Source organism: Sabethes cyaneus, chromosome 2 (assembly GCF_943734655.1).
Source record: "Sabethes cyaneus chromosome 2, idSabCyanKW18_F2, whole genome shotgun sequence".
Lineage (NCBI taxonomy): Eukaryota > Metazoa > Arthropoda > Insecta > Diptera > Culicidae > Sabethes > Sabethes cyaneus.
The window spans coordinates 168,217,409-168,234,569 of record NC_071354.1 but is presented as its reverse complement, the minus strand read 5'-3'; the positions used below and the strand labels follow the sequence as shown (position 1 = coordinate 168,234,569).

General features: G+C 35.9%; 2 pseudogenes; one reads left to right on the top strand and one right to left on the bottom strand.

The window, feature by feature from the left end:
• The first annotated feature begins 412 nt into the window (after nt 1–412).
• Nucleotides 413–1,892, top strand: LOC128736314 (probable ATP-dependent RNA helicase DHX35; annotated as a pseudogene).
• A 115-nt stretch (nt 1,893–2,007) lies between these two features.
• LOC128736313 (cytosolic Fe-S cluster assembly factor NUBP2 homolog) lies at nt 2,008–2,645 on the bottom strand (annotated as a pseudogene).
• Nucleotides 2,646–17,161: the final 14,516 nt, after the last annotated feature.

Genomic DNA, 17,161 nt, shown 5'->3' with positions numbered 1-17,161 from the left:
TTTCGCTACTAAACATCAAATGTCTTCTTCTTCCACACCTGTTTTAACCTCATTGACGGAGCATCACAAAGCTCGTCAACGTCACGGTTCACGGAGGCAATGTTACGTCAAAAATTGACGGACACTGCCGTGCCGTCAAAGGAGCAATGATTGCGTTGCTAATTTCATCAAACATGATGTCTTCGGAAAAGAAGTGTATACACTGAAACAAAAACTTTTAGTATCCTCATCTTATCCAGCTTTCCACGAGCGATAATGGCGGATATTGAGCACAAGTGGGCACAATCTTTTGACATTCATTGGAGGAGCGTCGTGTTCGCCCTGACGGAGTTACTATGGAAACATCCATGATTGTTTGTTGTTCGAGTGTAACAATGTAAACATTGTTTAATTTTGCAGATCGCAAGGTCGCATGTATCTTTACGAGGTGTTTTATTTGCAAGGTAAGGTTTTGTTCGTCAGGCTCAAAAAGATAAAATAATTTGGACTACACTTTCAGAACCTTGTCCTGACTAAGTGAAGGAACGGTGGAAACGGTATTGAAAATCCATCGCAGTGAGAAACCGGGAGACATTCTTGCGTTCCTGACGGGCAGGAAGAAGTGTTAAAAGCACTCGATCTTTTGCGTGAGCATAAGGAGGCTAGTGGGAAGGATGACTTGACAATATTTCCCATGTACGGAACGCTATCCAACACGGATCAGTTGAAAGTTTTTTTCAACGCCCCTAAGGGAGTTCGGAAAGTTATTTTAGCTACAAACATAGCGGAGACATCAGTGACAATTCCAGGAATTGTTTATGGTAAGCCGGCTTGTAACTTAACTGCTTGCTTGAAACTGTAAAGAATTTCTAATGTCAACTACTTTCAGTTATTGATAGCGGGTTTGTAAAGTTGAACTGGTATTCAGCCGAGAGCACCACTAACAGTTTGGTAATAGTACCGACTAGCAAAGCAGCCGCGGAACAGCGAGCAGGCCGAGCCGGAAGGATTCGCTGCGGAAAAGTCTACCGTCTCTATACCGAAGAAGAGTGGGACAAACTACCCGATTATACTCCACCGGAAATGCGCCGAACCGATCTCTGCAGCACGGTTTTATTTCTAAAAGCATTGGGAATTGATAACATCTTGCGGTTCACGTTTCCTTCACCACCACCGGCTAAGAATCTGCTGGCTTCACTGGAGACTTTGTTCGCTCTGGATGCACTCGACTCCGATGGAAACTTAACGTCCCCGGTTGGTTATTTCCTAGCAGAAATGCCTATAAATCCGATGTTGGCTAAAATGCTGTACAACGCCGGCGAGATGGGATGCTCAGAGGAAATTCTTATTATAATAGCCATGCTGCAAATTCAATCAGTTTTCTCAAAACCAGTGAGCGGCCAGGCGTCCATACGAGCCCGTATTGCGAAGCGTAATTTTGAAGTTTCTGAGGGAGATCTGATCACACTTTTGAATGTGTACACAGCCTTTGTTGAAAATGATCGCACGAAAGAATTCTGTGGACGAAATTTTTTGATTTATCGTAATTTGAAACGCGCACATGAAATCAAAACACAACTTTGCAGCATGCTGGAACGAGAATTAAACATACCACTGCTTTCTTGTGGTGACAATGTGGAAACTATACGCCGCTGCATTGTGTCGGGATTTTTTCCATACGCTGCTTATTTGCATCATTCTGGGGTTTACAAAACGGTACGAGGTGACACAGAGCTTTCGATTCATCCACTTTCGGCATTGTATACCGTAGAACAGCCACAATGGGTTGTATTTTGTGAACTTTTGCATACTACCAAATTGTTTATAAAGGTACCGTTATTAAACAAGAGTGGCTCACAGAACTGGCACTTCACTATTACCATAAAGTTACGGTCGTAAGAGATATTTTCTAAGCCTTAATATACTTGGAGTTTTAAAGCCAAATAATTTCTTGTATTTTAATTTGATGACCAGTTTGGATCGTGGAAGTTTCGAACGTAAAAATTTATTTCAAATTAAGCTTAAGTTTTATTGCTTTTCCACTGTTAAAACCTTAACAATATCTCTCAGCACTTGTGACGTGGTACAATCTGGTAGTTCATTCACACATGCCTTTCCCGTACACCCCAATCCACCAACACGTGGATCGATCGGTAACGTCCCCAAGTGGGGCACTTTTGCCAGTTCTGCCAACGCTAATCCACCTGCCGAAGAGAATATATTCGTACATTCGGCACAATTGGGACACACAAAGCCGCTCATATTCTCTACAATCCCAATGATCGGTATCCCAGTTTCTTACAGAAAGTTACCTCCTTTCGGACGTCTTCCAAGGCGTTGTCACAATCTGCGTTTACTCCCTTCACGTTTTCCATGACGGTGATGTGTTCGTCCGAAAACCCCGGAGGAGTATCGATAATGAGATAATCCAGCTCATCCCAAGCGACGTCCTCTAAAAACTGTTTGATCATTGCAGTCTTCTTGGGTCCTCGCCAAATAACAGCTTCGGTTCGGCTCTTCAATAGAAAACCAATCGACATAACGGCCAGTTTCTTTTCGGCACTGGTATAAACTGGTACCCATCCTTCTTCGCATTGGTGAACATCGTGATCCTCTAGTCCTAGCAAGAATGGAACGCTGGGACCGCACAGATCAATGTCTAATAAGCCAACCAAAACGAAAGTGTTGATTAAAAAACATGATTATATTTTGCCAATTCAAATGACTCACCTTTTAACCGGATTCCGATAAGGTTAACGCGATCTACAAAATTAAACAATGTTTACATTGTTACACTCGAACAACAAACAATCATGAATGTATCCATAGTAACTCCGTCAGGGCGAACTCGACGCTCCTCCAATGAATGTCAAAAGATTGTGCCCACTTGTGCTCAATATCCGCCATTATCGCTCGTGGAAAGCTGGATTGATAAAATTCCAAGAAAATACGCTTGTTTTTGAAATTATCCCATATTTTGCACCTTACTAGACACCGCAATCTAAAAGTACGACTGACAAAAAGTGCTGGTGTTAGGAAAACTCATCTACCATTTCTAGATCGTCGCTGCTAACGGCTAACGTCCGTAGGACCCAGCAAACCACAAATCGTATAATACTGTGTGAAAATCGTCTTAAAAATCGCTAAACAAACTCGAAATCGTACATAAAGCTTAATAAAGCGCGCCCTAGTTTACATTAGAGTGACTATATACAGAGTGGCGCCAAGTCATCCCAAATGTATGCAATGCGGTTTATCCTAGGGTTTTCTTTCTCTTTCCTGCATACGCGTTGGATAGGTTGTCTGCTCGATTGGAATGACACTGACAGATAATTATCATTCCAATTTTGACATTGTCGCCACTCTGTATATAGTCACTCTAGTTTACATTTATTCTTACAAAATGATAGTAACTGATTCACCTACGATTCACATCATGTTGAGTCGGATTTCATCGTACTCAAATAGGGAAGGTGTACCAGTTATGGCGATAGCACCAGTTATAGTTATAGTGTTACGAAAATCGGGAATACCTACTTATGAATGTGAATTGTTTTCATCTAATTTGCAGTACGTATATCACCTCCAAAACAGTACGCATATGCTGGTTTCGTGCATCGAATTTTTCTAGATATATATCGGTACATATATCATATTTGTTACTTTGATATACGTACGAAAATGTTTGCTGGGGAGCACAGTGGTTTAAAATGCGTAAAACGCGAACCTCAGCATTTTCAAAGGGAAAACGTGATAAAAAGCTACACTCTTATTAGCAAAGTTGTTGTACATCATTAAAGCCAACTTTTGACAGGAATAAATTTTTGATTAATCCACCCTAAAGGGAGATAAAAAATTTATTTTTTTAATTATTCGATAAAACAAAATATGTTCTTCAGCAAACTTGTAGAAAATAAAATTTAGAGAAATTTTGTCGAAGATACTTTGGCTCTATCTCTTTAAACAAACGGTCTACAGCATGTTTTGTATGATCAACACCTTAAAACTAAAGAAATACACTTTACTCTTTTTGATGATATTTTGAAGGCCCACTATGTTCTAGAAAGTTGCTTATATTTTAAAAACACACCATTTTGCTGAAAGTGTCATAATAATATCTTGAAGTTTTATGCAGGTTTTATGACTTTTTTGATGAAAAATAGTGCTTTTTCATTCCACAATATCTCGGAAGTGGTCAATAGTGGTAGAAAAGATGATAAACATATGAAATAACATTTTGCCTTTCACATCCTGGTAAATTCATTAGTATCCCTTAGTTTCTTCGGGGCAAAATCGTCTCTCGAAAATTGTCATTTTCAACATCTTATCGATATTTTTTATCATGGCATTGCAAGACTGTTCGCTGTATTCACATACTAGTTGCGATAGCTCTTTTTTAAGTGAACTCTAGTGAGAGTAGATGAAAAAGAGAGCTAACAACAGTTCTAGGTCACTTTTTCATCATGAATATTCATATATATTACAAAAGTGTGTGTACACAAGAGTAAATTGGTTGCATATTACTCTTTCTTGCACAGGAGCAGTCTTGGCAAAGCAAAGCCTAGGTACTAGCATTGGGCGATACTGCGAAAAGCATCGATATTCGAATATCGATACAATTTTTGTAAAGGTATCGATCCCGTTGAAACATCGGGCGGCAAGTATCGATACCAGTGGTATCGATATCGGTATCGATACACTGACAGGGTGCAACGAAAACCACACTTTTGTTTATTATTTAGCTTAATTTTTTAGAAAATTATATGCAGGTGTGCTTTTACTACTGTTGATTCTCTTTCGTTCTCATACGAAATCTCGTTAGGAACGAAATAATAGCTGATGTCGGACTGGTCAGGCCTGCGGTTTTAAAATCTTTTGACCGGAAACTGCAACGAATTGCTCAGGATTGCTACAAAATTTATTAGAAAATCTGGTGGAATGATGGAAATGAAAAATAAATTTTAAAAATCGGACAAAAAGTACAAATCCGTTTTCTTAAGTTGGTAAACCGACTTTTTGCCAGATTGATCGGTCACCGGCTTTGCAAGTGAAAAATCGGCCGGGCCGGCCAGAAATCGACCACTCAGCCAAGCGCTAGCAAATGCTTTTATATTTTGCGTACGGTTTATGCTCCTTGATCGAAATGACTTACGAAGGGAAAAGTAGACCTGACTTAGCTAGAATGCGTCGTTGAATCTGCTTACTCGTATGATTGACGGCGGTTGACAGAGATCCCTAATTTATGAATTCATCAACCCCTTCCAGTTCATCTCCGTCAAAAGTCATTTCATGCACTCAGGGTCTCTTCACTTAACAACGCAGTTGCGGCTTCATTGACGGTCTAGCGTATCCAACCACATCCATCTTCGAGTGCCAAGATAGCTACCTCCATTGAGGAAAGCAGAGCTTCACTCAGCAACTTGCGAGTTGTCTAATTGATCGCATTTGAAATTAATTTTAAAATCGGAGCTGGAATTGCACTTGAAATTTTACTTAAATTTGAACCTGAAATTAAACTTGATATTGAACTTGAAATGGGAACTGAAATTTAACTTAGAATTGAGCATGGCATTATGCTTAAAATTGTACTTCAAATTGATATTGATGATCAAATGATATTGGACTTCAGTTTGAATCAATTTCAACTTGGATCTTTACTTTAAATTGAGCTGGAAGTAAGACTTTAAATTTAACTTAAAATTAAACTTGAAGTGGAACTTGAATTTGGACTTCAAATCACACTTAAAATTGGACGCGAAGTTAAACTCAAGTTTGGACCAATTCAGACTAGAATTTATAAATTGGACTTCAAATTACACATGAAACAGGACTTATAATGAGACATGAAATTGAACTTGAAATAGGACATAATAAAGAACTTAAAATTTTACTAGTAACTAACAGTGAATTGGATGAAAAATTTGACTAGAAATTATACTTACAACTTTGCCAGAAATTGGAGTTAAATCGGACTTATAATTGGACTTGAAATAGGATTTGAAATTGAATTTGATTTTTTTACATCACCCAAGAAATCCGACTTTAAATTAGATTTCAAATTGAAATTGAAGTTTTACTTAAAATTTGATTTAAGACTGGAACTAGGAATGCATCTATTTTTGCAGAGTTTATTTATCGATAAACAAAATTAGCTGCCGCATTAATTAGGTACACCTCTTATTTTAATTTCTACGAGTTCGAGGTGGTCGGATAACATCTGCAGCAGAGAAATACGCAGAGATATTCTTGCCGGAAGCCGTGCTTCCTACGGATTCTACAAGACCCTAAAATCTGGCAAGCTTCATCCCTGTACCAAATGTACCATGTACAAAGCGCAAATAAGACCGATAGTCTACGGGCACAAAACGTGGACAATGCTCGACGGAGACTGGTCACTTTTGGACGTCGTGTGCTTAGGATTATCTTTGGTGGTGTATGTGAGTACGGTCTATGGAGGAAAAACATGAACCACAAGCTGGCGCAGCTTTTCGGCCAACCCAGTATTCAGAAAGTTGCTGAGGCTGGAAGAGTACAATGGCCGGGACATGTGAGAATGCCGGAAAACAATCCCGTAAAAATGATGTTTGCCTCGAATTCGGTTGGTACCAGGCACAGAGGTTCGCAGCGTGCTTGACGGTTAGACCATATGGAGCAAGTCCTGGAAAGTATGGGACATTCGAGAAATTGGAGGCGGACAGCCATGGATCGAGTTTGTTGGCAGAACATTGTTATGCAGGTGAAATCCTAATGGACATCGCATTAGGATAAGTAAAGTATTTTAGTTTCTCTAGCATTTACTATAAAGGTATCGATACAAATATCGTCGTTTTAGCATCGATACTGGCCGGTATCGGGACGCTCAGTATCGATCCAAAATATCGATGTATCGGCTCAAAAGTATCGATTTTTTCGATACAGATACAGTATCGCCCAATGCTACTAGGTACTACATTCCGTTGTTAAAACTTGACCTGCTATTTCTATTCGACAGGCTTCGCAGCCAGCTATTACAAAGCAGGTCTAGCGGGGTTAGTGCTACGATTCTATCAACTCTTACAGCTTCTCCCAAAGGAGATTCAAACATATACTAATGCTTGGCGGACCAACGCCATCTGTCAGGCCATCATCTGTAGTGTGTATTTCGAATTTTAGTTTTAGAAGTTGTTTACCCATAGATACAGAACGCAACAAACAATCATTGCTATATTGAATCACCTTTTGGATGGATGACACGCTTCAAACGCTTTTTGAAGTTGTTACATGCGGCACGTACTACTTGTATCGCAATATCATTCCATATCTTGTTGATAACTAAATTCATCCAAATTATGTTATTTATAATCTTTGAGCTTCTGCTGCATGTACCCCCATCCCCCATATACAAAAATCCAGTGGGTTCTAATCAGGAGAACTTGGAGGCCATTCCTTTTTCGATATGAAGTTCGTCAGATTGGCTTTGCACTACGTCTGCACAAAATTTGCAGTGTGGGCTAGAGCTCCATCCTGTTGAAAGCAGTTTTATTCTTCACTATACATATCCCTAACGAAAGGCGTCAAATTTTGTTCTAAGACCATTTATAGATAGTATTTTACATTAACTTTCGCATCATTTGTTAATAATTACAAGAGGAAGTTTCCCTCTCTTTGAAATGCCTCCCCATACCATGACCGCTGATTAATTTCACATTAATCAGTACATTCCGTTTGTGCTTTGGAACGTTCATGATCAAAACCAACAACAACCGATCATTTTGAACATGACCAAGACCAAAACACTTCTCATCCGAAAAGATCACTTCGAAATCACCGTGCCGACGGAGAAGCAGTTTGCATCTTTCCTACCGTTTTTGTTTTGTTGCTTCCGTCAATTCATGGATTTTACGTTTTTTGAAAGCTTTCGTATTCAGATCCATTTTAAAAATCGACGAAGAGATTTCCTGTTAATATACAGTTCAATTGCCATTTTTCGTGCTGACCGGTCGTAAATGTGACTAATTCGCTCTCAAACAACCTTTTTGACCTCTGCAGTTCTAACGCTTCGTTTTTATCCGTTTTTTACGGGTTTCAACCGATCTCGTATCGACAAATCTTTTTACTGTATAATGCCGAGACGTTTGAGGTCACTCCGTTTCGGAATTTATTTATTATCAACGACCGTAACTCAGACATGATACGTGCACACCGAACGAGACACAATAGAAAAATGAAACTACGTCAAGTAAAACTTAAGTCATGATACACACACATGGTCTTAATTTGATTGCATTAATTGATATGCCGTTGCAAGCATAAAATGCTTTTTTTCGAATATATATGTGTCACACTGAGCAGCAAAATACCCTATTTGAAAAATTTGTCAGTAGTAACGTATGCATAATGTATGCATATAGTATCAACAGCATAATATAATATAGAAATATGATATCCCATTAGCACAAAGCATATGGTATAAATGTATTTTTAAAACCGAAGTAAAACCAATACTATTCTCGAACACTCAGTTATACAGAATAAGTGATATTTACCAGTAAGCAAAACACCGCTGTTCTTCATCGCCTTTTTTTTATTTTCTTGCAGTTATTTTTCTGTCAGTTTTGCCTTAAAAGCTAGGGTTTTCTTTCATTTTCACTTAGAAGCTAAAGAGTTTCCTCTCTTTTTTTCTCTTTCACTTAAAATTAAGTTCATTTTTCCATTTCGACATTTTTTGCATTCATTTTCGCTACAGTTTTTTTTCTTTCTTTTACTCATCGCTAATTTTTCTTTTTGTAAACCTTTTGCTTTCCAGATTTTTTTTGTTTTTTTTTCTCTTTAGATTTTTACTCTTAATCCTAAAAATTTTGTTTTTTTTTCATTGTTAATACTAGATTTTATTTAACATCATTAAGCCTAAAAAATCAATCCGTGTCACCAAGCGTCAATCTTCATCTGTAGTCGTTCAACTATGTGAGTTCTTCTCCTTCATCCTATTTAATCACGCGCAATTTTAGCTACTTCTTTTTGAATCAATAAATGAATTTTTTGAATGATCGAACTAAACTGAACTATATTTCGTATTTTTTTTTCATGTGTGGACAACTGTTGTGTCAAACAAATTCCTAAAGTAGATCGTAATTATGGTGCAAAATGAGGTATATTGGAAAAACTTAGGTCTTAAACGAAGGTGGAAGCCCCGCTCGCGATTTTTGTAACTGTAAATTGAAATTCAATGTGAAAAACGAGTGTGTTCATGACCGTTACAATTACAATAACAGAAAAAAAATAATGGAAGATGTTTGCATACGTTGTTTTTCGTTTAGTGTGTAGGAATCAGAGTGTTTTTTTCTCTTATGTTTGTTACTCTTTCAATGCATTAGTTAGGTTAGAATTTAGGAAACCAAAGTCTTCAAAATGGAACACAATTTTTGTCTCAATTTTTTCTCGGTCGTATTCAGGCTTTTCTAATCTAAACAATTTTTTATCCTAAATATTTGCTTACAAACTATCAAAAATCATTTCATTTGTTTTATTCCTACTTTCTCTCCTTGCACTGCGCTGCACTTACGTTTAGTGTGTGTGTGGTTTGTTTCTTAAAAGCTAATTGTTTCTTAAGCCTAAAGCTACTGTTCATTTCAGCTACTTAATCCTCTGTTTTTTCTTCTTTCTTTCCGCATCGTCCTATTCTACTGCTACTGTTTGTTCCTACGGGCTTCATTTCACCTACTTTTTTTTTGTTTTTTGTTCATCAACTTGCAAAACCAATATTTTAATCGCTACTGGGAAGCGAAAAGAAAACGAAACCTGCGCAACAAAGTTTCACTATTTTTATAGCCAAAAAAATTAAATGTTATTTTCTTATAACACTTTTAGCATTTCTTCCTCACATAAATTAGAACATAGTTGTTGCCGTCAGTTAGCGCGGTGCAAAACAAAAGCCTCGTTCAGTGACGTCAGTGAGAGTGACCCTTCCGCGATAGCATCGAGCAAAGAAGCGGAACAGCAATTAATTTCATCAAATGATTTGCCCTAAGTGGTTTTGCAGTTGTTGATTTATGTTCTTTTCTTCACCGAACTAAAAAATCAATAGTTTCTATAAGGAATTTGCAAGTATTCTTGCTCGTTTACTTTTTCACTACGATCGTAACGTTCTGCTGGGTTAAAAGGTAAATGGTTCCAAAAAAGTCACGTGCGAAACCGTGCCACTCTCTACGATGGTTTTTTTTTGATTCAATTTGTGGAATTTGTTTTTTTTTTATCTCTCTTACTGCATCAGTTGTTGTTTAATATTAGTTTTCCTGCAGTGCTGCTGCTGCTGCTGCTGTCTTCAACTACGGGTTTTGTTTGTCCTTTCTCTAAGTACTCGCGCAAAACAGGACATTCATGTGGGTTTTATTTCTTCGTTTAATTCTCAAGAACTGGATAAAAATTAAACCTCTCCGCAGTGTGTAAAGATCTACCTTTTCTTCCTCACAGTGATTTGAATGTATGTTGCGTGTATGTATAAGGGTACAGTCAATGGGTTTTATTTCATCTGATTTTTATTTTTCTCTGCGAGTTTCATTCTTTCTGCACTAAATGTATACGTAAAAATAGTCTGCTTTACTGTCTCTGTCTCTGAAGTTCATCACTAATTTGATTGGGTTCTTGATTTCCTCTTTCTGATAAATAAGAAAATATAGCTTAAAATTTTAGTGATGAACGGAGTGGTGTCGTACTGTCAGACATTATTTTTTTCATACAATTTCAACAATTAGTGTTCGGTTTTTGCTTATATTTGCGCCTTTGTGTTTTGTTTTTTTTTTATATATTTTCAGTCATTTGGTAATCATTTCTTATAACTTTTCATTTTTATATTTATTTCCCATAAAGGTATTTATTGTATACTTTCCTTAATAGTGTTCTTGTTAAGTGTTTTCGAAGATGGAAGATTCTCATGTTGTCTTGTTTTTTTACTTTAGTTTATAGTTTGTGTGTTGAGTGTTCTCTAAAGTATCAGCAGTGTTTTATTACAGTTTGTAAATCAATGACATATAGACAAAAGTGTTAAAAGGTTTGTCGGTATAGTTTGGCGATTTTGTCTTTTTACACTACAAAAGAGGTGTCCTGGACAAAGATGGAGTCTTCCGGGTGCCGATCAAGGGCAGCAGTTTATTGCAGTACAGTGGTAAATAGACAGTGCAACCAGTGTAAGCAATTTTCCTCTAATTTCCGAGCAAACAGTGCGCGCTAAATCCCTTTAGTTTGATATATAATTTGAATATTACGTTACTTACGTTTAAGAATCATCCCTAAAAACGAGAGAACAGTGAGTGATACGACACACTCATATGGAAAAATGGCTTCGTTTTGCGTCCAATAAGTAGTTATCTTACATTGTATCAAACAAGTCTCCAAGAGAGGCTAACAAAAAAACGAGTGTGTGAGTGTGATTCGTGGACTAGAGCGTATAAGTGGGTTAGTACACCTTATGAATACTCCATTTGTTTTAGTTCGTCGATAAATAAGCTATACAATATTGATGACTTTCTCTTTTCTTTGAATAAACAAACAAAAAATAATATTCGTATCACAGTTTGAAAATACTATCACATAGCGGTTTTCTTTCTTTGCCGTTTTAAATCTTTTATGTTCTAAAACAATAATCGTCCTATATTGTGTATATATGCAATAAATAATCGGTGAATCGCTTGATTATTACTATTAGTACGCACTGCAGCTGACCCAGAGCTGACAATCAATAGTGAATAATATTCCTACAAGTTAGAGGTATCGCCTTTCTTGGTTGCCCTGTCTATTTCTGTACCGACAAAACGTTATCTCCTTTGTTCAGCATTTTTGGAACCAATGGCAATTGGGTGGGGCAGAAACAAATGTTTTTTTTTTCGTTTGTTTTAATCTTTAACTACTGTGGGTTCCACGTGAAATTGGGCTTAAGATTGGGGAATGTCATTTGTTGTTGTTTTTTCAGTGTGATTACTAACTTTAATTGTTCGCCCGTGCGTGTAACGAGCTTACGTATAAAACATTCTGAATATAGTTCAGCTTTACAGTTCACGAGGCTCCTCTCTGTGGATCATTCATCATATAGTTCGTATTTTAGAGAGCCAGGATTTCGCCAAACTGACTTCGATTTTGAAAATATATCATCTTGATTTGTTTGTAGCTTTGCTGTTCTTGTTCTTGCTGTTGAGTTGACTCAATTTTATGTTCGTTTAACATACAAGTTTTCGACGAGGTGAGAATAACAGTTTCCACACACACAGTTACATGTATATTTGTCTTAGTTACTTGCCTTGCTGTGTTTCGGCTTCCTTTTCTTCAGGCGAATGAAGTTCATTTGTTCGCGATGATCGTTTCAACAATTCGACAAAAGGGGATTTTCAAAAATATTTGTGTAGAAAAATTGAACTGTTCTTTTTTCCTTTGTTGGTTGTTTTTCGCTTGAATCTTTTTTTGCGATTTGTTAGTCAGTGTGTTCGCGTTTTGCATCATTTAGCACTTTTTTTTGTTCTTCAATTTACTTCTCTCTTTTACATCGACAATATTCAGTTAATTTTCTTTTATTTGATTTTGTATAAACGTGGGGCTTTGAGCTTCACGGTTGCGTACACTGACGAACTTCATGATAACAAGTGCCGTGCTGCTTATAGCATTACACAAGCACGCTCTCAGTAGGGAAATATGTGTGAAATGTTACGAAAAATTGTGAGAAGGCACAATTTTTTTTGTTATTCCTCAGATTCTGTCCTGGTAGTATTGTTTACTTGCGTTTCTGATTGTGCCGTGCCACATCGAGATTGTTTGCCGGTTTGATGCTGATTTACAGACGTCCGAAGAAACATTTTCGCAGCTCGAGAAGAAGGGATATGTCTTGTGGGGCTAAAAACAAACTAAAAAGTAAATGATTCGTGAAAACATAGGAAATCAACTAAGGGGAAATTAAACCAAACGGTATTTACCTTCTCGGAAAACGGTTTTCATTGAATTTGTGTTTTGTATTTGCACTTCTCTGATTGTCAGGTTTCCTAGAACACCGGAACAAAACGAGTCTAATTTTTTTTTAACTCGATGTAACACCAATCGCTTGAGAAATACAAACAAAATAAATTATGTACCTCGAGTTCGGCTGAATAGTTCTGAATAATTCAATTTGTTCAAATTGTCCATTGACAACCATCAAAATAGATCATTACCCAAATTTTGGTATTCGATAGAGTTAATTTAAGAGGATGCGAAGATCACTAGCGTGTTCAAGGGGTAGGGTGGGGGGGGGGGGGGCATGCTGAGGCAGGTACCCCACCTTTTGTTTGTTAAGTTCGAAAACTGAGTATCGGATGTCCAAAATTTCCACCTATAGAACGGCAAATTCAGCTCCCAGTTACAAGTGGGACTGATGATTTGAAAAGTAACTTGAATTTAGGAATTATGCGGTAAAAAGTTAAGAAAAACATAAAACTCACCAAATTCAAGATGTCAGTGAAAAATGAAATCTTTAAATAGAGATAACGTAGAAATAACGGAGAGTATCAACAAAACCTCAGAATTTATACAGAAAAAGCTCAGAAAAAGGGTCAAGAAATTATGACGGACTTAAATAAAACATAATCAAACTGGTTTATCAAACGAGAAAATTGAATAAAAGTTGGTCAAAATTCGAATATAAACGTGATAGATCAGAACACAACTAATTTATAATAGAATAGAACACAATTAATTTATAACATAGTGGTGGCACGCAAAACCAAATTTAATGTTTTAGTAAATCTCGTTGAATTAATTTCGTGATTATTTTATTTCTGTTTAATGCTTCCTAATTTCAATTTAAATTCTCGCAATTCGGATTTTTGTTGTCTGCTTAAAGATTTTATCAAGCAATTATCAAGTAAACTAGGGAAAATCAGATCTCTATAGCTTTGTAATCTTTAGATCCAGCGAGGATGTCTAATCTTTAGTTGTTATTTAATGGAGAAACTCAACAGAAATCCTGGATTTCTGCTAGTGTTGCGAATTTGACAAGCAATGTAAACACATTGTTTTTTAGATTTAGCAACGTACCTTTATGTTTAAGATATTGTTGCTTTCTTTATTTTTCTCGCGAATAGAAAAACCCACGTAAGTGGAGAAGCGTTTAACACTCCTTCTTTCGCTGGCACAAAACCTTCATTTTTGCATAAAATAGTGTAAACAAATTATACAAATGATACACTAACTAATTCACATGGAAACTAACAACATAAAACTAGTGCCCAAAGATATGAGCCCTCCTAATGTTGTCTAGTGTCAAAACGAAACACAAAACATTAAAGGTTTTCAAATGAAATTTGAGCTCAAAAAGTATTCCAAATTCTTTGGCAACATTATTGTGTACTATATGCGCCTATCGAAAAACATTTTTATGTAACTTTTCAATCATAAGCACAATTTTTGTAGAACAAGCATACCCAAGTAACAAATCCCGTTTTAAGGTACACTTGAAGAGGTTTCCAGCACCTGTTTTTTAAAATGGATTATTAAACTTCAACAAAACGGCCATAAAACTCTTATAAAACTAAAAAGGCCCACATTAAAGAAGGTTCTCAAGCATATTTGCAAAGATTCTCTTAAAAATTGTAATTTTAATCGATATCTATTTATGAATAGTAACTTCCAAGAGTGGATTAAAACGGTAATAAAACCACCACAAGTATTGATTGTTTTATGGTTCTTCTCTTAAAGAACACTTGCAAGACATTGTAAATCTTTCGCAGACTTTATTTCCGGTTTACCTGATAATGAGTTTATTTTATTTTGGATTGAGTAAGACTAGAAATATTACTTTTTCAAAATGGATATAAAAGAAAATTGCAAATTAAAATTGATTCTCAGTTTGTCCATGTTTTGTGAGTAACATAATGGTACGAAAATTTCCAGGGTATGAAATGGGATAGGCGATTAGGAAAAAGCGCCCAACATAGCCTTTGCCATCCCAAGCCCCTACCTAGTGTCTCCACGTGGCCATACGTGGAAATACAGTAATGTTCCGATTTTGTCTACCCCCGATTTTATCAGCTTTTTATCCCGATTTTGTCAGCCTATAAATTTTGTTTAACTTTTGTGCTTTTAAACATAATTTATAAAACTTTTCAGCCTGCTTGAAGCTATTCTGATTCTCTGGGGAGAGTTTTTGAATAAAATGATACGTTCTTGCGAGTAATTCGGGGTCAAAATTAGGGTATTTTTTAGTAAAAGTTCTATAGTTCCTAAACAAGCAATGATAGAGGTATACTATATTCAGTGTATTTTTACTATTTGTACAACTTTGTAAAACAAGAAAAGGTCTTACAACAACAACAAAAACAGTTAAAATAGAAAAACTGATTTTACCGATTTTTCATTTATGACAAATAAGATTTTCTATCTTTGCTGAAGAGATAGAAGGTTACTGTCTTCGAAAAAATTTCTTGTAATAATATGCTGTAAAACTTTACAGAACACGTCAATGCGTTATATTGAAACTGAAGAAAAATTATTTTTTTATTGCACTTTTAGGGGGATTAATCAAAATTTGAATTCCGCTGGACGATAGAACTTTTAATTTTAAGAAATTCTTCCAAATGTTCCATAATCTATCGGTTACGGTTTAGCTTTCGGTTGACCAATTGAGGGTTGAAATTTAATTTTTAGTAGAAGTCTTCGATATATTAAGGTCTTAAGTCTTGAATTTTGAAAAAAAAAAAATCGAAAAAAAAATTCCCGATTTTGTCAGTTTCCCCATTTTGTCAGCCCAAAATTCAACATGGGGCTAACCAAATCGGAACATTACTGTACTTCAATTTGTATAATTGAGTACCTAAGCTAGGAGGTGCGGGATCGTGTGGCTTTTAGTTTCTAACGTTACCACTGTACTATGGGCCAGAAATAAAAATTTCCGTGAAAAATGTTTGCGCTTAAACGGAATATTTCAGCTTTATTTGATCTTCAGCAACTTGTTAAATGAAAAAAATATGTATGTTTTGAAGGGGTCGTCCAATATTCAGGTGTTACCTTAACAACAATTTGAGTAATAACTTTTTAAGTAAATTTGTTTTCAAGTTTTTAGTTTCAAAACATTGAAATCAAATTTATGTAATTTTTATAAAAATATCAAATTTCCATCTTCTACCCATTTTCAGCAGCAGACCTTTGTTTCTGAATGACCCATCAAATCACATTTTCTCTTGTAATATGTTTATCTCAACAACAACGGGGCTAGTGCAAAAATCCTACTGACTCTATCTAGCAGCACTGCCTAGCCGAGTATCTCGAAACCAATTAAACGGCTTATTTGATACCAATTATATCGCAATAAATCATTATTGTTGTTGATATTTTATTTAATTTTTTTTTCTGTTTTTTTATATTGGTGGAATTTTTTGACCTGGTATATTAGTTTCGTCTTGTATATCAACTTCCAAACATTTCACAATTTTAAGTCATTTTTACGCGCATTTTCTTATTTTCTGAATTTTACTTTTTTCTTTATTTGTCAAATCCGAGTTCGTTTTCATTTGTTACTTAGTTTGACATTAATTTTATCTCAATTTTGATCTAATTATGTCAGAACTACGCTTCAGTTTATTTTTTATCTTTTTCATGAATATAAATTATATAAATGAATAAATATTAATTTATTTCACTTTTGTAGGATATTGATGTTTCTAGTCTGTTCCAGGTTTTAGGTCGATTAGCACTCAATGATAATCAAAGCGTTTATAAGTTAGCCGGGAGTTCATCCTCACGCGTCATTGATTTTTGTGCTTTTAAAAGCAGATTTTATTATCAGAATAATAGTTATGTTTATCAAAATGTTCTCACTTTATTTTTTCTGTCTGACAGCATACAATGAAGATATTTTCTTGAACTTAAGTTTTATCTTGAGAATAAAAACTGCTTTTCAAATCGAAAAATCAATGACGCGTGTTTGAGCCGTAAACATTAAATAGCATTTATTTTGAAGTGTAGGTTATAACTGTCTACACTCTTAAATGATTCTACCTGTAAATAGGTCGGATTTAGCTAAAACCTGGTGAAACTACTCAAAACGTTGTCCACTAAAATGCATTTTGGGTAGTTTTAACCAAGTTTTAGCTAAACCCAACCAATTTACGGGTAAACTCATTAAGGAGGGTAGCATTACGATTCATAAATTTCGGACTCGAGTTAACACGAATCCAAGTTATTCATGAAT